Source organism: Pteropus medius, unplaced genomic scaffold (assembly GCF_902729225.1).
Source record: "Pteropus medius unplaced genomic scaffold, Ma_sr-lr_union100, whole genome shotgun sequence".
NCBI lineage: Eukaryota > Metazoa > Chordata > Mammalia > Chiroptera > Pteropodidae > Pteropus > Pteropus medius.
Genome location: NW_024352787.1, coordinates 4,778,312 through 4,793,278, shown reverse-complemented (window position 1 = coordinate 4,793,278; position 14,967 = coordinate 4,778,312). Strand labels below are relative to the sequence as shown.

The window sequence follows — 14,967 nt, the reverse complement described above, 5'->3', positions numbered from 1 at the left end:
CACACACACACACAATTACCCAATTAAGTGAGCATTTCTTACATTTCCACAATGCTGTCCATTTAATAGAGATTAAAAAATTAACAAGTAAAATCCAAATTTTGCCCTGAAGGTCCTCACGGTCTAGCAAATATTAAGTCTTCAATGCTCAAATATCTTCTTTTTCTGTTTGTGACATAATACATTTTGCACATTATTTCTATAAATAATTATGATTCAGGGTAAGAAGACCACAATACGGCTTTCAATAAATAACTCACATTTTATTACAGTTGTTGTACTAGTGAGTATATAATTTGACATATATAAAATCACATAAAACTATATTCAAATACTGGAACCACACTCTACTAATTTTGTGATCTAGGGCATTTATGTATATTTTCTGCTTTAGTTTTCCCTGTAAAAATGGAGATAATAATCCTAATGTTACTTGGAGAGTTGCTGTGAAATTTAAAGTAACACAGGTGAGAATATTTTCCACAATGTGTCAATACTTACCTCTACCTTTCCTTATATATAATCCTCTAGCTAAAAACAAATTGATATGTGTTTTCATGTAGCCCAGGATCATGAAAATATAAAGGTGATTCACACTGTACTGGCTGACCTCCCCTTTGAGATTACAAAACAAAAGCAATATTCATCTTTGCCAATATAAAAGGCGTATAGCAGCAACAACCACAACCACAATGGTGGTAAAGGCCATTCTGGCAAGCATGTTTTTATCCCAGTGGTAGGTCCTAGCAAGTCCTGCCAGGCTTAGCTCTCTCAAGCCTTGGTCAGTTTGAGCATGTCCAAAGTTGCAATGTGACTCATGTGTAATCACTCATGTGTGGTTATTTCTATAATTTGAGATAATGTGGCATAATGACATTAGTGGTATAGAAGGAGACTGTATCTCAAATAGAAATGTTAACGATACATTATGAGGCTCTCCGAGGTATTTTTTTTTCAGCTATGTAAGGTAAATTAATTACTTTGCAGCTTCAGAGTGACATAGTTGTGTGACAAAAGGGGCTCCATATGTCCGTCATAGGAGCTCCCCTTGACTTGGCAGGACCACGCCTTGGTAGACAGAATGCTATTGCCATTAACTTAAGAAGTTCTCCAGTGAGGAATCAGGAAGAGCCCTCAACCCTAAAACATCTTTACTATTTAAAAGCAATCTATTATCTATTGATAGGTTTGCTAACAATGTATCCTTGGCACCTGCCATAGCCAATAACTCTTAGAGGACTTTGTGTTGCTCTGCTCATTTTCATTAGGCCCCTTGGCAGTCCTCTCCTCACCATTAGGTTTCTCCATAAACTCATCATCTATTACAACCTGGCTATCACCACACCATGCCTCCCATGATACTGACTCTGAAGGACAGCCTCCATTGTTTTTAAACTTGTGTCTACATTTGACATAGTTGGACCTGCCACTTTAAATGTCTTTTTTTTTTTTTTTTTCTGTGTAGTACATGCCATTATATTGTCCTGGTTCTCTTCTTCGTTCCTTCTTGGTGTCTTCTGTAGATTTCTATTCCCTCTGAGGCATAATCCTCTGTTCTCGTGTTTTATTTCCATTTATTTGATAACTAACCTATTTCCTCATTTTAATCAGCTTCGCTAAGATGGTACATCTTACACATAGATAATCCACTGTTTTGTTTCTTGTGAATTACAAAACACTGATTCTTCTTTATCTACAATTCAATGTCTTTATATGATCCTTCTTTATCTACAATTCAATGTCTTTCCACTCAAACTGCCCCTTCATTTACTAACTTTCCTACTTATGAAAATTATATCGTTATTCTTTTAGCCTCCTTGTCTCCAACCATTGTTCATATATACTTCCCTCTCATTATGTTCTCCAATCCAAAACACTCCAAATTCCCATCAAAATTTCTTCAGGGATGAAACAGCCATTCTTTTTCACTCTTTTTGCAATGTTAGATTCTCCTTGACCTTATCTCCTGGTAGACTCCCCCAAATCTTCCTTCTTTCTGTTCCTGCTTTCATGTCCAGCTGGATTCTGTTTCACAGTCCATCCTCTTGTCTCTGCCTAAAGAAATTTCTCTACAGTTGGTTCCCTACACCGAGTATGAAACATTATCTGCAAATATATAACAATCCTTTAATTAATTGTGTTTTTACAAATATCTTTCCCCTTTATTTTGACAAATGCGAGTACTACTTCTTTAAATTTCATTTCTTTTTGTCATGTTCCTGACTGATTAGTTATTCAGACTCTCTGTTGCTTGCCCAAGCAGGTGAGAATTATTCAATTAACCAGATCTTGCCTTTCTAAATCAATATCCCCAACAGCTTAATGATCCTTCATTATCTACAATTCTCAGACTAACTTTCCTACTTATGAAAATTATATAGTTATTCTGTGCTTCTCAGACTACAGTTGGTGGAATAGGTGCATTTCTGGAGATCACTGAGTTTTCTAGAAGAATTTCTTAGATTAGTATGTTTATTTCAATGGTAATCAATATAAATTTTAAAAAAACTATATTGATTGAGGATCACGTGGAAGATCAACCTCATATTTTTATGTTTATCATACATTCTGAATCATTTTCAATGTTTGATAGTTTCCAGCTGCTAAGAAGAACAAAAATGGATTTCATATGTTAATGTTACATTCCAGCCAAATAAGAACCAACAACATCCTTATGTAGTAATGTACATAAAAAGTTTTGAAGTCACCTGAATAAACTGTTAAGAAGATTGAGTCATCACATGGCTATAGGCAGATGTTTTACACACACACATACAACACATATGTGTTACTCTATGTCTCATATTATGTTCATAGAGACACCTTATTTAAGTGAAAAACATCATCACATTAAATAAACATTTAAGTGATGAATAATTTGTTTATATTTTATTTGTAAATTTATTTTGGTTTTACATTAAAATAAGGGTTACAAGCATAAAGAATGCATATCTGGTTTGATTCTTGTGAATATTTAATAAACATTTTAATAGAAGTCATGGTAGTTGCCCAAGGATAATATTTTACTTTTAAGGGCAATGGCGGGGGGCAACCTATACAATACTAGAGTCAAATCTTCCTCTTCATAACTTCTCCGGCTCTCAGTTCCCTGTATTGCAACCTTATTTCCCACTTCTATGTCTTATTCTGGTCTTATTCTTTCTTTTCCTTAGTAAACTTTCTGATGTTCACCTATCCACTTTTTAAAATTTCTTTCCAGGCTTAAACTTTCACTTCTTAAATGAATAAGTTCTTTAAAATAGCACATAAATATCTATTGTTTCTTTCTGTAACTCAATAGCGTCCAGGTTTGTAGCACGTAAGATGGTATTTATAATCCTTTTCCAATAATTTTATCTCTTTAACATAAATTTTATAAGGGCAAAAGTCTATCTCCTAATTATTGTGGATATTTCATAATGAATAGAGTGCTTAGAACACAGTGAAAAATGAGAACATACCAATTTGTTCAGAGTATACAAGTATATAAGGTAACAGGGTATACCAATAAGAATGTATCCAAGTTATTCAAGTCTATATAAATTCAATAATGGCCTGGATAGGGAGAAAGCAAGTATAATTTCAGGAGCAGTTAGTTACTAATATAAGAGGGCTATGCTTCACAAATATATAGGGCAAGCAGTTCTGGGACACTGCCTTCACCTGAAAAGAATCTGCACACAAACATTCTCACTGAATATGATCCTTTGTTCTCTCTCTACTGTATCTCCTGTAAGAGTGAATAACACATGAGGAAATATAAAAATCATCTAGCCTAGTTTCTGGCATATAACAAGCAGTTTATGAAAGTGTTTTAAAATAAAACAAAAAGCAAAAATTGAAATAAATACAAATCCTTGATCACTGGATTAGAAATCTTTTTTTTTTTTTCAAATCTGGTATAAAAGGCAGGCATTCTTTCATAATCAGAAACCCAAGTTTGATCAACACTGCATTATGCATATATAAAGTCCAGACTGATTCAAAGATGTGGAAGCATGATGATTACAATGAGAACTGTACCATATCTTTTCTTTGAATGTTGGAGATAGGGCCTGTCTTAGAATTTAGTTTCCCCCTCCTTGTTACAGTGAATCATAAATTCAAGCATCAAAGATGTTTTAATTCGCAAATCTGGATAGATGTACACTATGTAAGTTAAATAACCTTGAAAGGTAAATGTATCTTCCATGGCCTATGAATACCTAAAAATAATAAATGACTTAGAAATTTGTATTTGCAGTCCTTCCACAATTTAATCTTTCCAGTTTAGTTAACATGGGTACCTTCAGTATCAAATCTTGATTACAGAATTGTTTTCATCCAGCTATTCTTTTTCTATGTCTGCAGACCAGATTTCCTTGGTCAAGAAGATGGTACATAATACATCACTTTATCAAGTATTCTTATAGGAAATCTAAAAAAATACAGAATTTTTCACTGAAAATGGTTTTAATATTCTTAACTATAAAAATTGATTCAATATGTTTCATAAAAAAAAGTAATTGAGCAAAGAACCTTGCACATCTGGTAGCTGGTCAGGAAGAAACAGTGATTTCCATGTGTATCAACCATATGGTTCCATACTTTACATAGGAAGAGAACAGACATAAGCCTTGAATTGGTTTAGTTCAGAATATATTTAACAACAAAATTGGTTTTAGTCAAGAAATAAAGACCAACAATTTATATATTTGTTTGTTTGTTTATCTGGCCTGTCTTCAATAAAATAAAAAAAAAATTGGTTGACTTAAAGAAAAAATATTAAATATGACAGAATAAAAATAAAAATCTTCTTTTAGTAAAAACATTTTCTAATGTTAACCTGCTATATGATAGAGATGAATACCCAAAAGAGACAGGGTGAATTATTTAATAGTTTATTTGGAAAACCTATTTCACTAAATAAGAAACAAAGTTATATCGATACTTCAGATCAGTTAAAGATCCAAATGTGGAAAATGTTTCTAATACGAGATGATAATGAGAAGAAAGTTATCATAAGTAAGAACTAAAAACTACACTGTGAAAAAATTAAAAAAACATCAAGTATATCAAAGAAGAAATGTTGAACATTTATATTCAAGAATAGATTAAAATAAAGAAGATGCAAATAACTCTGGAAAGTCAACATAAAAAAGAAAAATGAAAACAGCATATGCATAGGCAATTTAGAGAAAGAAAAACTGAATTGTTTAATAAGCATGTAGGTTAATGGTCAACTAGTCATAATAATTTTAGAAATGCAAATTTAAACAAGATAAAACCTTATACATAGAAGAAAGATAAAAATTAGAAAATACTAAATATTGGTGAGGATGTGACAAAATGGGAACCCACATGAACTGCTTTGAGAGGGAAGATAGGGAAGAAATTATGGAAAGTAAACCAGCAATAATTATAGAAATGAAGGATATTGACAGTTAATAATGCAGAAATTTTCATTCAGATATAGATGGGGTTATTTTCAGAAATGATCATTAAAGACATGATGGTGCGAATGACACTCTTGGTCTACTCTTAGGAGAATAGATCAATTAAATGCATGCTATGTCAAGCAGCAGACAGAAACAATGAAATAGATACACACACAGAATAGATAAACCATAAAAACACAGTGCTGAGTTTTAAAAAGTGAGAAGCAGAATAAGATCTACAATGTATTTATTTTTATGGCTCATGCATACTCAAAATGTCATATAGTCATTCAATATACAAATATAGTATTGGACATATTCCAATCATTGCAATGGATACATCTAGGGAAACAAAGATGAAAGTGGAGAAAGGTGGTGCAGGAAAAATAAAGTCAAACAAGAGATTTGTGTGGACCAATCATGACAATGTTCCATAAACTAATTATAACTAGTATGTTTAACTAAGTTATGCATCTGAAGTCAAAAACATGAACCAAAACATACAAAAAAATCTTCAGTTGTCGGTGATGATTATCCTGGTTTGGTAACCGATAAACTAAGTTTGTTCGTAAGATCAGTTCCTACTCTAGTATACTACAGTCATATGCTTTAATAAATACTGCCCCCAAATAAACAATCAGCAGAAGTTTAAGGGTAATGTTTTGTTATAATTTCCACAGATAAGAATACCAAGATGATCAGGATGAGGAAAAATAAGAGGACAGAGGATTAAAGTAAAGATAATATTTGAACATAAAAATACACACCATACGGCACTGGACAACTATTATAACAGGAGTATAAGTTCAATAAGAAATTTTCTAATGATGAGAGAAAAGTATGATAAATTCTAAAATCCAAAGGTCTCAGACATATTTTTAAAATTATTCCTTATGACAAGTACATCTTTTCCTGGCACCAAGGCCTGAGAAAAATCTCCTCTGTGTTTTCATAATGAGAGAGAGGCATCAAAACAATAGCAATAGAATAAATATATTTCCTTAAGGTACTGTCTCAGTGCCAGGTGAGAAAAAGATGCTCAAGCACAGTTCAATCTAAGCTATACAATGGGGCTAAAAAATATGGTACACATATACAATTCTAAGCTGGTATATCTTTGTCAGATGTACATTTTCTATTCTCTAGAAGACTATATGGACTATAATTTACATTAGAACAAGAGAAATTGGAAAGTGAAAGGAATTAGTATTTTTGAGCATCTTCTGTGTGCCTGACGATGGGTTTATTGTATTACCATATTACTTTATTCAATTTGATGCCCAGAGTCAAAGTGGTCTCAGTGGGACAAAGCATAGATCCACCTCTGATTCTATAGATCTAGGAAGATATAGTTAATTTTCAAAGATATTCAGTGTTGCCTTAGAAAATTAACAGAAGAAAATTCTATCTAAAACTTTAGATCTATTTCTGTTCTTATGACCACAAAATCACTTTATATTTTTTCATTCATATAATAGGAACGGTGTCTTTGCTGTGAAGAAAAAGTAAATTAATGTGCTATACTGCTAATTACTCCAGAACTAAAATATGAGGCATATGATATTGTAAAAATATGCTTCTCAAAGCTGAAAAACATATAAATTCTGAATATTTATCTGTAAAGTTTAGAAAAGATGAGCATATTTTAATAGACTGAAATAAAAACATCAAAACTGCTAAACAGATGTTTCAAATAAAGTAGAGTTCATGCACTTTATGTTATGACAACAAGAAAAACAAAAATAAATACATGAATGTGGAACAAATCTGATGCTTTCAGTACATGTGTATAAAGACAAAAATGTAAACTTATGGCTGTCATTGATTTCTTAGACTTCCTGCCAAGGGTTAGCATTGGTGAAGGTCAAGAAAATATGAATCCTACAGCCACACCACCCTGAATATGCCCAATCTCATCTGATCTTGGAAGCTAAGCAGGGTCAGGCCTGGTCAGTACTTGGATGAGAGACCACCTAGGAATAGCAGGTGCTGTAGTCATTAAAAAAATAAAATATAAAATAAAATAAAATAAAATAAAATAAAATAAAATAAAATAAAATAAATAGGCTTAAAAAAAGGAAAATATGAATCACCTAGCAAACAAGATGGTAGAAGGATGAGATGACATAATACAACTGCAACATTAAAAGTTGTAATTTGTGTACTCCATTTTCTCTATTTTGTTCTTGCAAGAGAAGCTGTCTCCATAATGCATTGAATCATCAATAAAATTACATTTTAATTGAAACTGTACAAATTTAGCATGGATGCAATGAACTCTAAATTATCTGGAAGGAATTTCTGATTGATAGTAAGTGGTCTGAAGGCAGAGTTGAAAAGTTAAACTTTTGGCATAGAGTAAGAAAGAATTGAGAGTGATGTGAAATGAAGTTTTGGAGTTTTGATGTCAACTTACATACTCTTTTGGATTTCTATAATAAAACATGAACTATTTAAGGAGTCTATACAATACATACATTTTAAAATGAGACTTTAAAATGAAACTTTATTTTTAAGACACACACACACACACACACAAATATTTTCCCTTAAATAGAAAACCCACAATGGAAAGATCAACAAGGATCAAGGCGAAATAAATCTTCCATGCTTACCAAAAGATAAATTATAATGCTGGTCTTAGGGACCAGAGGCTTACTTGCCTCTCTCATACTACCTTGCTGTAGGCATGAAAAATTATGTATCTTGAGACTATATATACAAATTTGCACACTGGGGATTTATGTAAGTTTATTCAACTTATTCTTAGAATATAACCTTGTTTACAGTGTTTTTGGTTTTGCAGTTAAAGACTAAAGACTAAAGTCCAAAAGAATGTACTCCAAGAAACTATTGATACTGCTTAGTTTTATTAAAACTCATTCCTATGAAATCATAGTGCTTAGCACAAAGTGAAGGTTTAGTTATTCATGAGAAGATATTTTTGTCCAAAATACAGAGATATTCTTCACAATAATACTTATTTAATAAAGTTTCACTTGAGTGTTTTCATTTGATCTCTTAAATCAGAGGTCAATAAACTTCCTGTGAAGAATGACATGGTAAAGATTTTGGGCTTTGAGGTCATATGGTCTCTGTTATAAACTGCTCAACTTTGCAGTTGTAGCAGGAAAGCAGCAATAGTCACTAGCTAAACAAATGAGAGTGGCAGTTTTCACATAAAATTTTATTTACAAAAGAGTTGGAGGGCCCGATTTGGCCTCTAGGCTGTAGGTTACCAACTTCTACTTTAAATCATTGTCAGGTTCAGAGGACTATTCTATTTTCAGGTTAAAAATAATATGCTCCAAGTGCAAAACATTCAAAGTGAGTATCACATCAAAGTGAAGCTATTTACTAATCTTGTGATTATTTTGAAGAAACTATGGTTTTCTTTATCATGATAACTAAAAATTGTACACAGTGAACTAATAAACATTTAAATGTAAGCCAATAAATACCTATTAAAATTTTCCCTCATTTACTTAGTTGTAAAATATAGTGCTTATGTATTGTAGAAAAAGAGAAATGCATAGAGAACTCGGACTTCAATTGTCCAATGAAATACCTTAAGGATGAATTTTTTTCCTTTGGGATTTTACTCAGGATTAAATTTTTAAAGTTATTTTTGAGGCTTATAAATTCGAGTATATGGAATTGTAGAAATTGAGAGTTCATAAACTAGGGCACATCACGTTAGGGTGAATTAGTTGTGTTTATAATAATTTTGTCCCCTGCAATCACAAAAATATAATTTATACATTCTTCATATAAGGAAGACTTTAGCTGGTATTCTAAATTAAAACTGTATGTAGAAATATATATGGCCATTGAATTTAAATAATTATAGAAGGCCTTAGGAATAACTAAACTTGTATTTTATGAATGAAATTATCTTATGAATATACATAAAATATTTTCTTTACTCCCAATTCACAGAATGAGAGGCTTTTCTCTTCCTTCTTAGAACCCACATCTTAACTTTTTGTCTGTAATTATTTTCTCTCCCACATGGTTTTTATCGTGCTTCACCCGTTAGCTGCACATTTTCTTCTTTACGCCTATTTCCCTTCAACCTGAAAATATTACCATATCACCTTTTTTTTAAAGTAAAAAAAAAAGAAAAAAACTTCTTTCAACTCTTGTCTCTCTATGTCTACCATTCTTTCTCCTCCAAACCTTTAGGTAGAGTACACTATACTAGCTGTTTCTAATACAACACAGCCCTACTGAATCACTTATCCTATTGCTAGATAGCTTCCAGCTCAACAACCATTCCACTGGCTACATTCTCACTAGAGACCGTGTACTTATTTTCTGAAATTTTCCAAGGGTGATGTTTATTACTTTGCCCTTATCTAATTCATTTTTGATGAGTATTATACCACACTATCTTGATGCCACTTAAGCCATACATACTACTTTAGTGTACTTAAGCTATATATACTACTCGAGATATTTTTCCTATTTGTGTACTTTTTGGCAATTACTTAACCACATTTCTATAATCCATATAATACTACCTCAGAGAAATTTTGTAAGTGTTAAATAGTCTACTACATGTAAAGTACTTAGAATTGCACGGGGTGCATAGTAAGCACTAAATGAAAGCTAACAATAATTATTTGTTTTTCCATCTTCATTTAGTCTTTTAGCATTTGTCTTCTAATTTTTCCTTAGGTATGGGTTTTCTCCTTGATTCTAGCATTAGTTTACATTGCTTCTTATTTACTCATTCTCCAAGGTAAGTGACGGTAGTTGGAGGTACCACTGCGTGGTGACAAAGGGCCTAGAATTGAAAACAATCTGTTTGGGCTCAAATTCAGACTGATTTCACAGGCTATGTGAAGTTATGCAAGTAACTGAATCTCTCTGTGCTTCAGTTTCTTTATAAAGTGGGAATAATAATAATAATAATATCTATTTCATAAGACTATTGCAAGGATCAAAAGTATTATTATATTTAAAATGCTTAGAACAATGCCTGGCACACAGTAAAGTGATATTTAAGTATTGATGGTTGGCATATTATTCTTACTTTTGTTATTTCCTTGAATTTAATTACTACTTCTTGCTGATCTCTCTCACACATCTTTTGTCATATCAAATCTTTCCTTTGGGCAATATATTCCTTAATATGAAGATACCAGAAGGCCAGCTCCAGCTGAATGAATGCTTTACATGAGTTCCCAACTCAACATGGTCAAAAATGAGCTCAACATCTTTTTCCTAAACCTTCTTTTTACATTCTTTGAATCATGTTACCATACCATTAGCCACATAAACACTCAAACAAGGAACATGTGAATCATTTTGATTGCTTCTCTTTTATTTCAAATATCAAATACATTCAATATTATCTCATAAAAATTAAAAATGCCTTTTCCAATCCTGCTACCACAGTTTAGTTTTGGTAAAAAATCTTTCAGTTGACTATTGAAATATCTTCTTAAATGGTCTTCTTGACTTTTTGCTTATCCTCTAAGACTGTATACCAGTTTCTAGAGTAATGTGCCTAAGCAGTTTTTCTAAGGTGTTCTCATTGGCTTACAAAGTGAAATGGTTCCTTGATCTACCTATTATTTTTGCTTCCTTATTCTTAGTCATAGATCTACACTTACCATATTGTTTCTCATTTTCATCACATATGCTTATATTAATTAACTTTTATTCATTCATTAAGATATGAGTCAAATGTCATCTCTACCTTGAGTCATTTACATCTGCAGCCTCCATCCTTGACCTGTTGGTTGAGACCATTTTCTTTTCCATAATTTCAACATAAATGTAAAAACATTTTTTTTATTATTATCTGTTTACATTCTTGTATTCACTATAAGACTATAGGCTTCAAAAGAGCTAAGGCTATAATTTATTCATCACCTATTAAAGTAGGCTCCAAGAGAATATTTATTTAGTCCAAAACATTAATTGCAGACACTTAAACACAGAGGAAAGTAAAAGGCTGAAAAAGTATTCCATTTGAGATTTTAAACAGCCTTCACAAATCTCAGTAATGTCTGAGAGCATATGTACATTGCTATTATGTATATGAAGTAAACACTAGCACATTATTTGACCCTGAAGATAAAAAGCACATACAAGTTAATATTGTGTCATTGAACATAAAATTTATGTCCCTCTCACCTCAATGATTATCTGCTTCCATCTTTATCCCCATTGCCATACTATATCCTTAAAATAATAACCAAAATAATCTTTTTAAAACCAAATTTTGATCACATCACAGCTCTGCTGAAAACTACCCAATGGCTTTCTATTTAATTCAGAGCAAACACCAAAGACACTTTAGAAGGGCTTACAAATCTCTGCTTGACCCACTCTTTACCTCACCCTTTGACTCATAGTATGTCTCCCCAGTGCTCATTCGCCTCCAGCCACACTGCTCTTCACGCTGATATTCTTTGAATATACCAGGAGTGCTCCTACCTCTGAGCCTTTGCATCTTCTGTTTGCACTGTCCAAAAGTTTTTCCCCAGCACTGTCACATGACCTATTACCTCCTTCAACTCTCCTTCCAAATGTCACTTTGCTGTTGACCATCTTAATGGGACACTCCATGAACATCCCTTTAAAATTGCAACCTCTTTCTGCAAGTAATCTCTCTTGTATTTTTCTCATCATCTTCTGATAGATTATATATAATTATTATTTAGTCATATCGTTGTTATCATCATCATCATCATCATCATCATCATCATCATATCTTTATTCTCCAGAATACAAGTTCTATGAAAGCAGAACGTATGATAGGTGCTCTATGGTAGATGCTCAATAAATTTCAAAGGAATGACTAAAGCATTATTTTAGTTAAAAACATAAGAAAATGAGGTAGAGTGTTTTGAGTTTTATATTTACATAGGCTTAAATGATAGAGTACACTTATTCTGATATGGAATCCTTCTACCAACAGGCATAGAGTAAAAGCCTGAAAAGACAATCTGAGAATGGAAATACACTGAGGTATATATCATATAACAATGATTCCTGGTATTAAAGCTTAGAGTAGGAACTGTTCAAATTATCAGCAGGTTCTCAGATATCTAAACATAAGGAGCAGTGCCTTTGCTATCAAGGTTGCAGCATTATGCTCCACTAAATTCTGATGAGAAACAAAATCTGTATCTATCCCTATCCCTATCCCTATCCTTATCCCTATCCCTATCCCTATCCTTATACCTATACCTATATCTATACCTGCATCTACATCTATGTCTACATCTACATCTATATATCTCAAGCTGACATCAGGACATTTTTCAGAAATCAAATTCCAGTTTTCTATTTGTCCATGTGCCAAAGCACTTAAAACTGTATTTTTAATCCAATTTCAGAAGGTTGTGTGGTTTAGTGGAAAGAACAGAGATCTAAATTTGAATCACTTTACTAGCTGTGAATAACTAGTAAAGTTTTATGTCTAAATTACCTCATCTGTAAATATTTATTTTAGAATAAAGTGGTATATTATATAAAATGCATATGTCAAATTCCTAGTTATTTAGACAACATATAAATGTAAAAGAGCTCTGCTTCGGAGTCAGAAATAACTGGTTCACACCTTGGGTCCGTTACTGACTTTGTTTATGAGCTATGCTTCTTTTAGTTTCTGCATTTGTAAGATGAGGATTATTACATCTGATGTGAAGTCATGAGAACTAAGAATAATAAAGTAAAGCATCTACCATGGTTCATGCAGTAGATATACACTAAAACATAGCCCCATCCATCAAATTTTTTCTATTAAGTCTTTTTTCCTTAGGATATCATAATAACTGAGGCACATCATAATCAATCAAGTCATCAAGACAAAGGAAAATGCTCTTTTATTAAGTACTTATAAAGTAGGTTTTCAATAAACACTTATGAAATAAAAAATATAGAGATTGTGTCATATGTGGTATATAAAGAAGCAAGAGATTATAAAGTACATATCTGAGAGATCTGCAGTAATCTAATTGAGAAACTAGATGACTGAATTATGTAGCATTTCTAAAGATTCACTTGAGCAAAAATTTTATCCACCTGAATACGTGGTTTCTGGATAACTCCAGAAGACTGAGATTAGATTTGCAGGCAGACACTCCAGACTCAAAGATTTCAGTTCAATAAAAGGAAGATGAGTATATGACAACTAATTATTTTTTTTACAAAGGCTATTGTCTGATTGCAAATTAATATTTTTGTGGTTTATGTCTGCAAAGAGCCTTGATGGCTAAAAGCATTTCCATGTGAGGTAAGAACTGAAGAAGGTGAATTTAAACATCCCTTACCATGGCCAATATTTGATAACAAAATGATTATCTTATATGTCTCATAGTAACTACAATAAATGCAAAAATGGTCTTTAAATAAAACTGTGAACTCTAAAAAGTCTTAACAAGACTCTAAATGACTCTAAAATACTTTAAAAGGACATATAAGCAAATTTATTCTGTTTGTATCTACAGCATACACATTCAGCTTTTGTTGAAGTCAACAATGTTGTGTTTTGTTTTAGACTGTGAATAAATCAATATATATTGCTATGTTGATAGAGTTTAAGTGCTATCTTATTATGACAAAACTACTAATGCAGAGAGTAAATTCAAAACTTCTAATATCAGTAAATATATCAATCAAGAATATTTGAATATAGTTGAAAATAGGGACTCAAATTTGGGTAAAGAAGTAGATTACATCAACAATGTGAGAAAGAAGCTTAAAAGTTAACATAGTGATGGCTGCAATATGTCGAATGATTTTTGGTAAAGATTTCCAAATAAGACAGACCATGGTGGGTTCCAAATTAGAAACAGAACAACCTGCATGAATAAAACTGCTGATGAAAGAATTACTTTTGTCTTCGGAAGCTATTCAACTGAAGGAACTATAGAATATTCCCATGATGCAATTTAAAAAAACAGTTTCACCTCTGATTTAAGGAATGGAAAATACTTTAGTGCTAAATCAGCAATTTACTTCAGCACAATATGTTATGACATTTTGTACACGTGTTTCTTCTTATGACATCATAAAATTTAGAAAAATTCTCCTTTCCTGATTGTCTTTCTATAATATCTCTAATAGCCTTTGTTAAGCTGAGGCACCTTCTTCTCTAACAGCTATCACAGGAATCTAGGATTTACAAATCTAATCATCTCCCAGAATGTACTTTATGATTTTAGATGAAAAACATGTTAGATTTTAGTTTCACTATAAGGTAGAGAAAAAGCATAAAAAGTCAACATGCTCTACATTTGGGTTCAGTAATCTTGCTTCCAATGACACGTGTTTGGTCTCCACTGCCAAAATGAGGTGGAAACTTCATTGACTCACTATCTACTCTGCACCTGTTGGTTCCCCCTCATGTTCTAAGGCAGGTCTCTACAATTTCTTTCCCTTATTCAACTTGCGACCTTCTCTTTATCAAGGACCATTTCTCTAATATCCACCAAGATCTATCTCCCACTAATATAATCAAATTTTCTTCTTTCTATTTTAATTCCTCTTTAATAATAATCTAGTTTTCAAGATCTAAATTATATAGATA

General features: G+C 32.1%; 1 protein-coding gene and 1 pseudogene across 1 annotated transcript in view; one reads left to right on the top strand and one right to left on the bottom strand.

Moving 5' to 3' along the window:
• SEMA3E (semaphorin 3E) overlaps window positions 1-14,967 on the bottom strand; it is a 100,949-nt gene that overhangs the window by 1,669 nt on the left and 84,313 nt on the right. The window lies entirely within an intron of this gene.
• LOC120591873 (uncharacterized) lies at window positions 7,297-7,415 on the top strand (annotated as a pseudogene).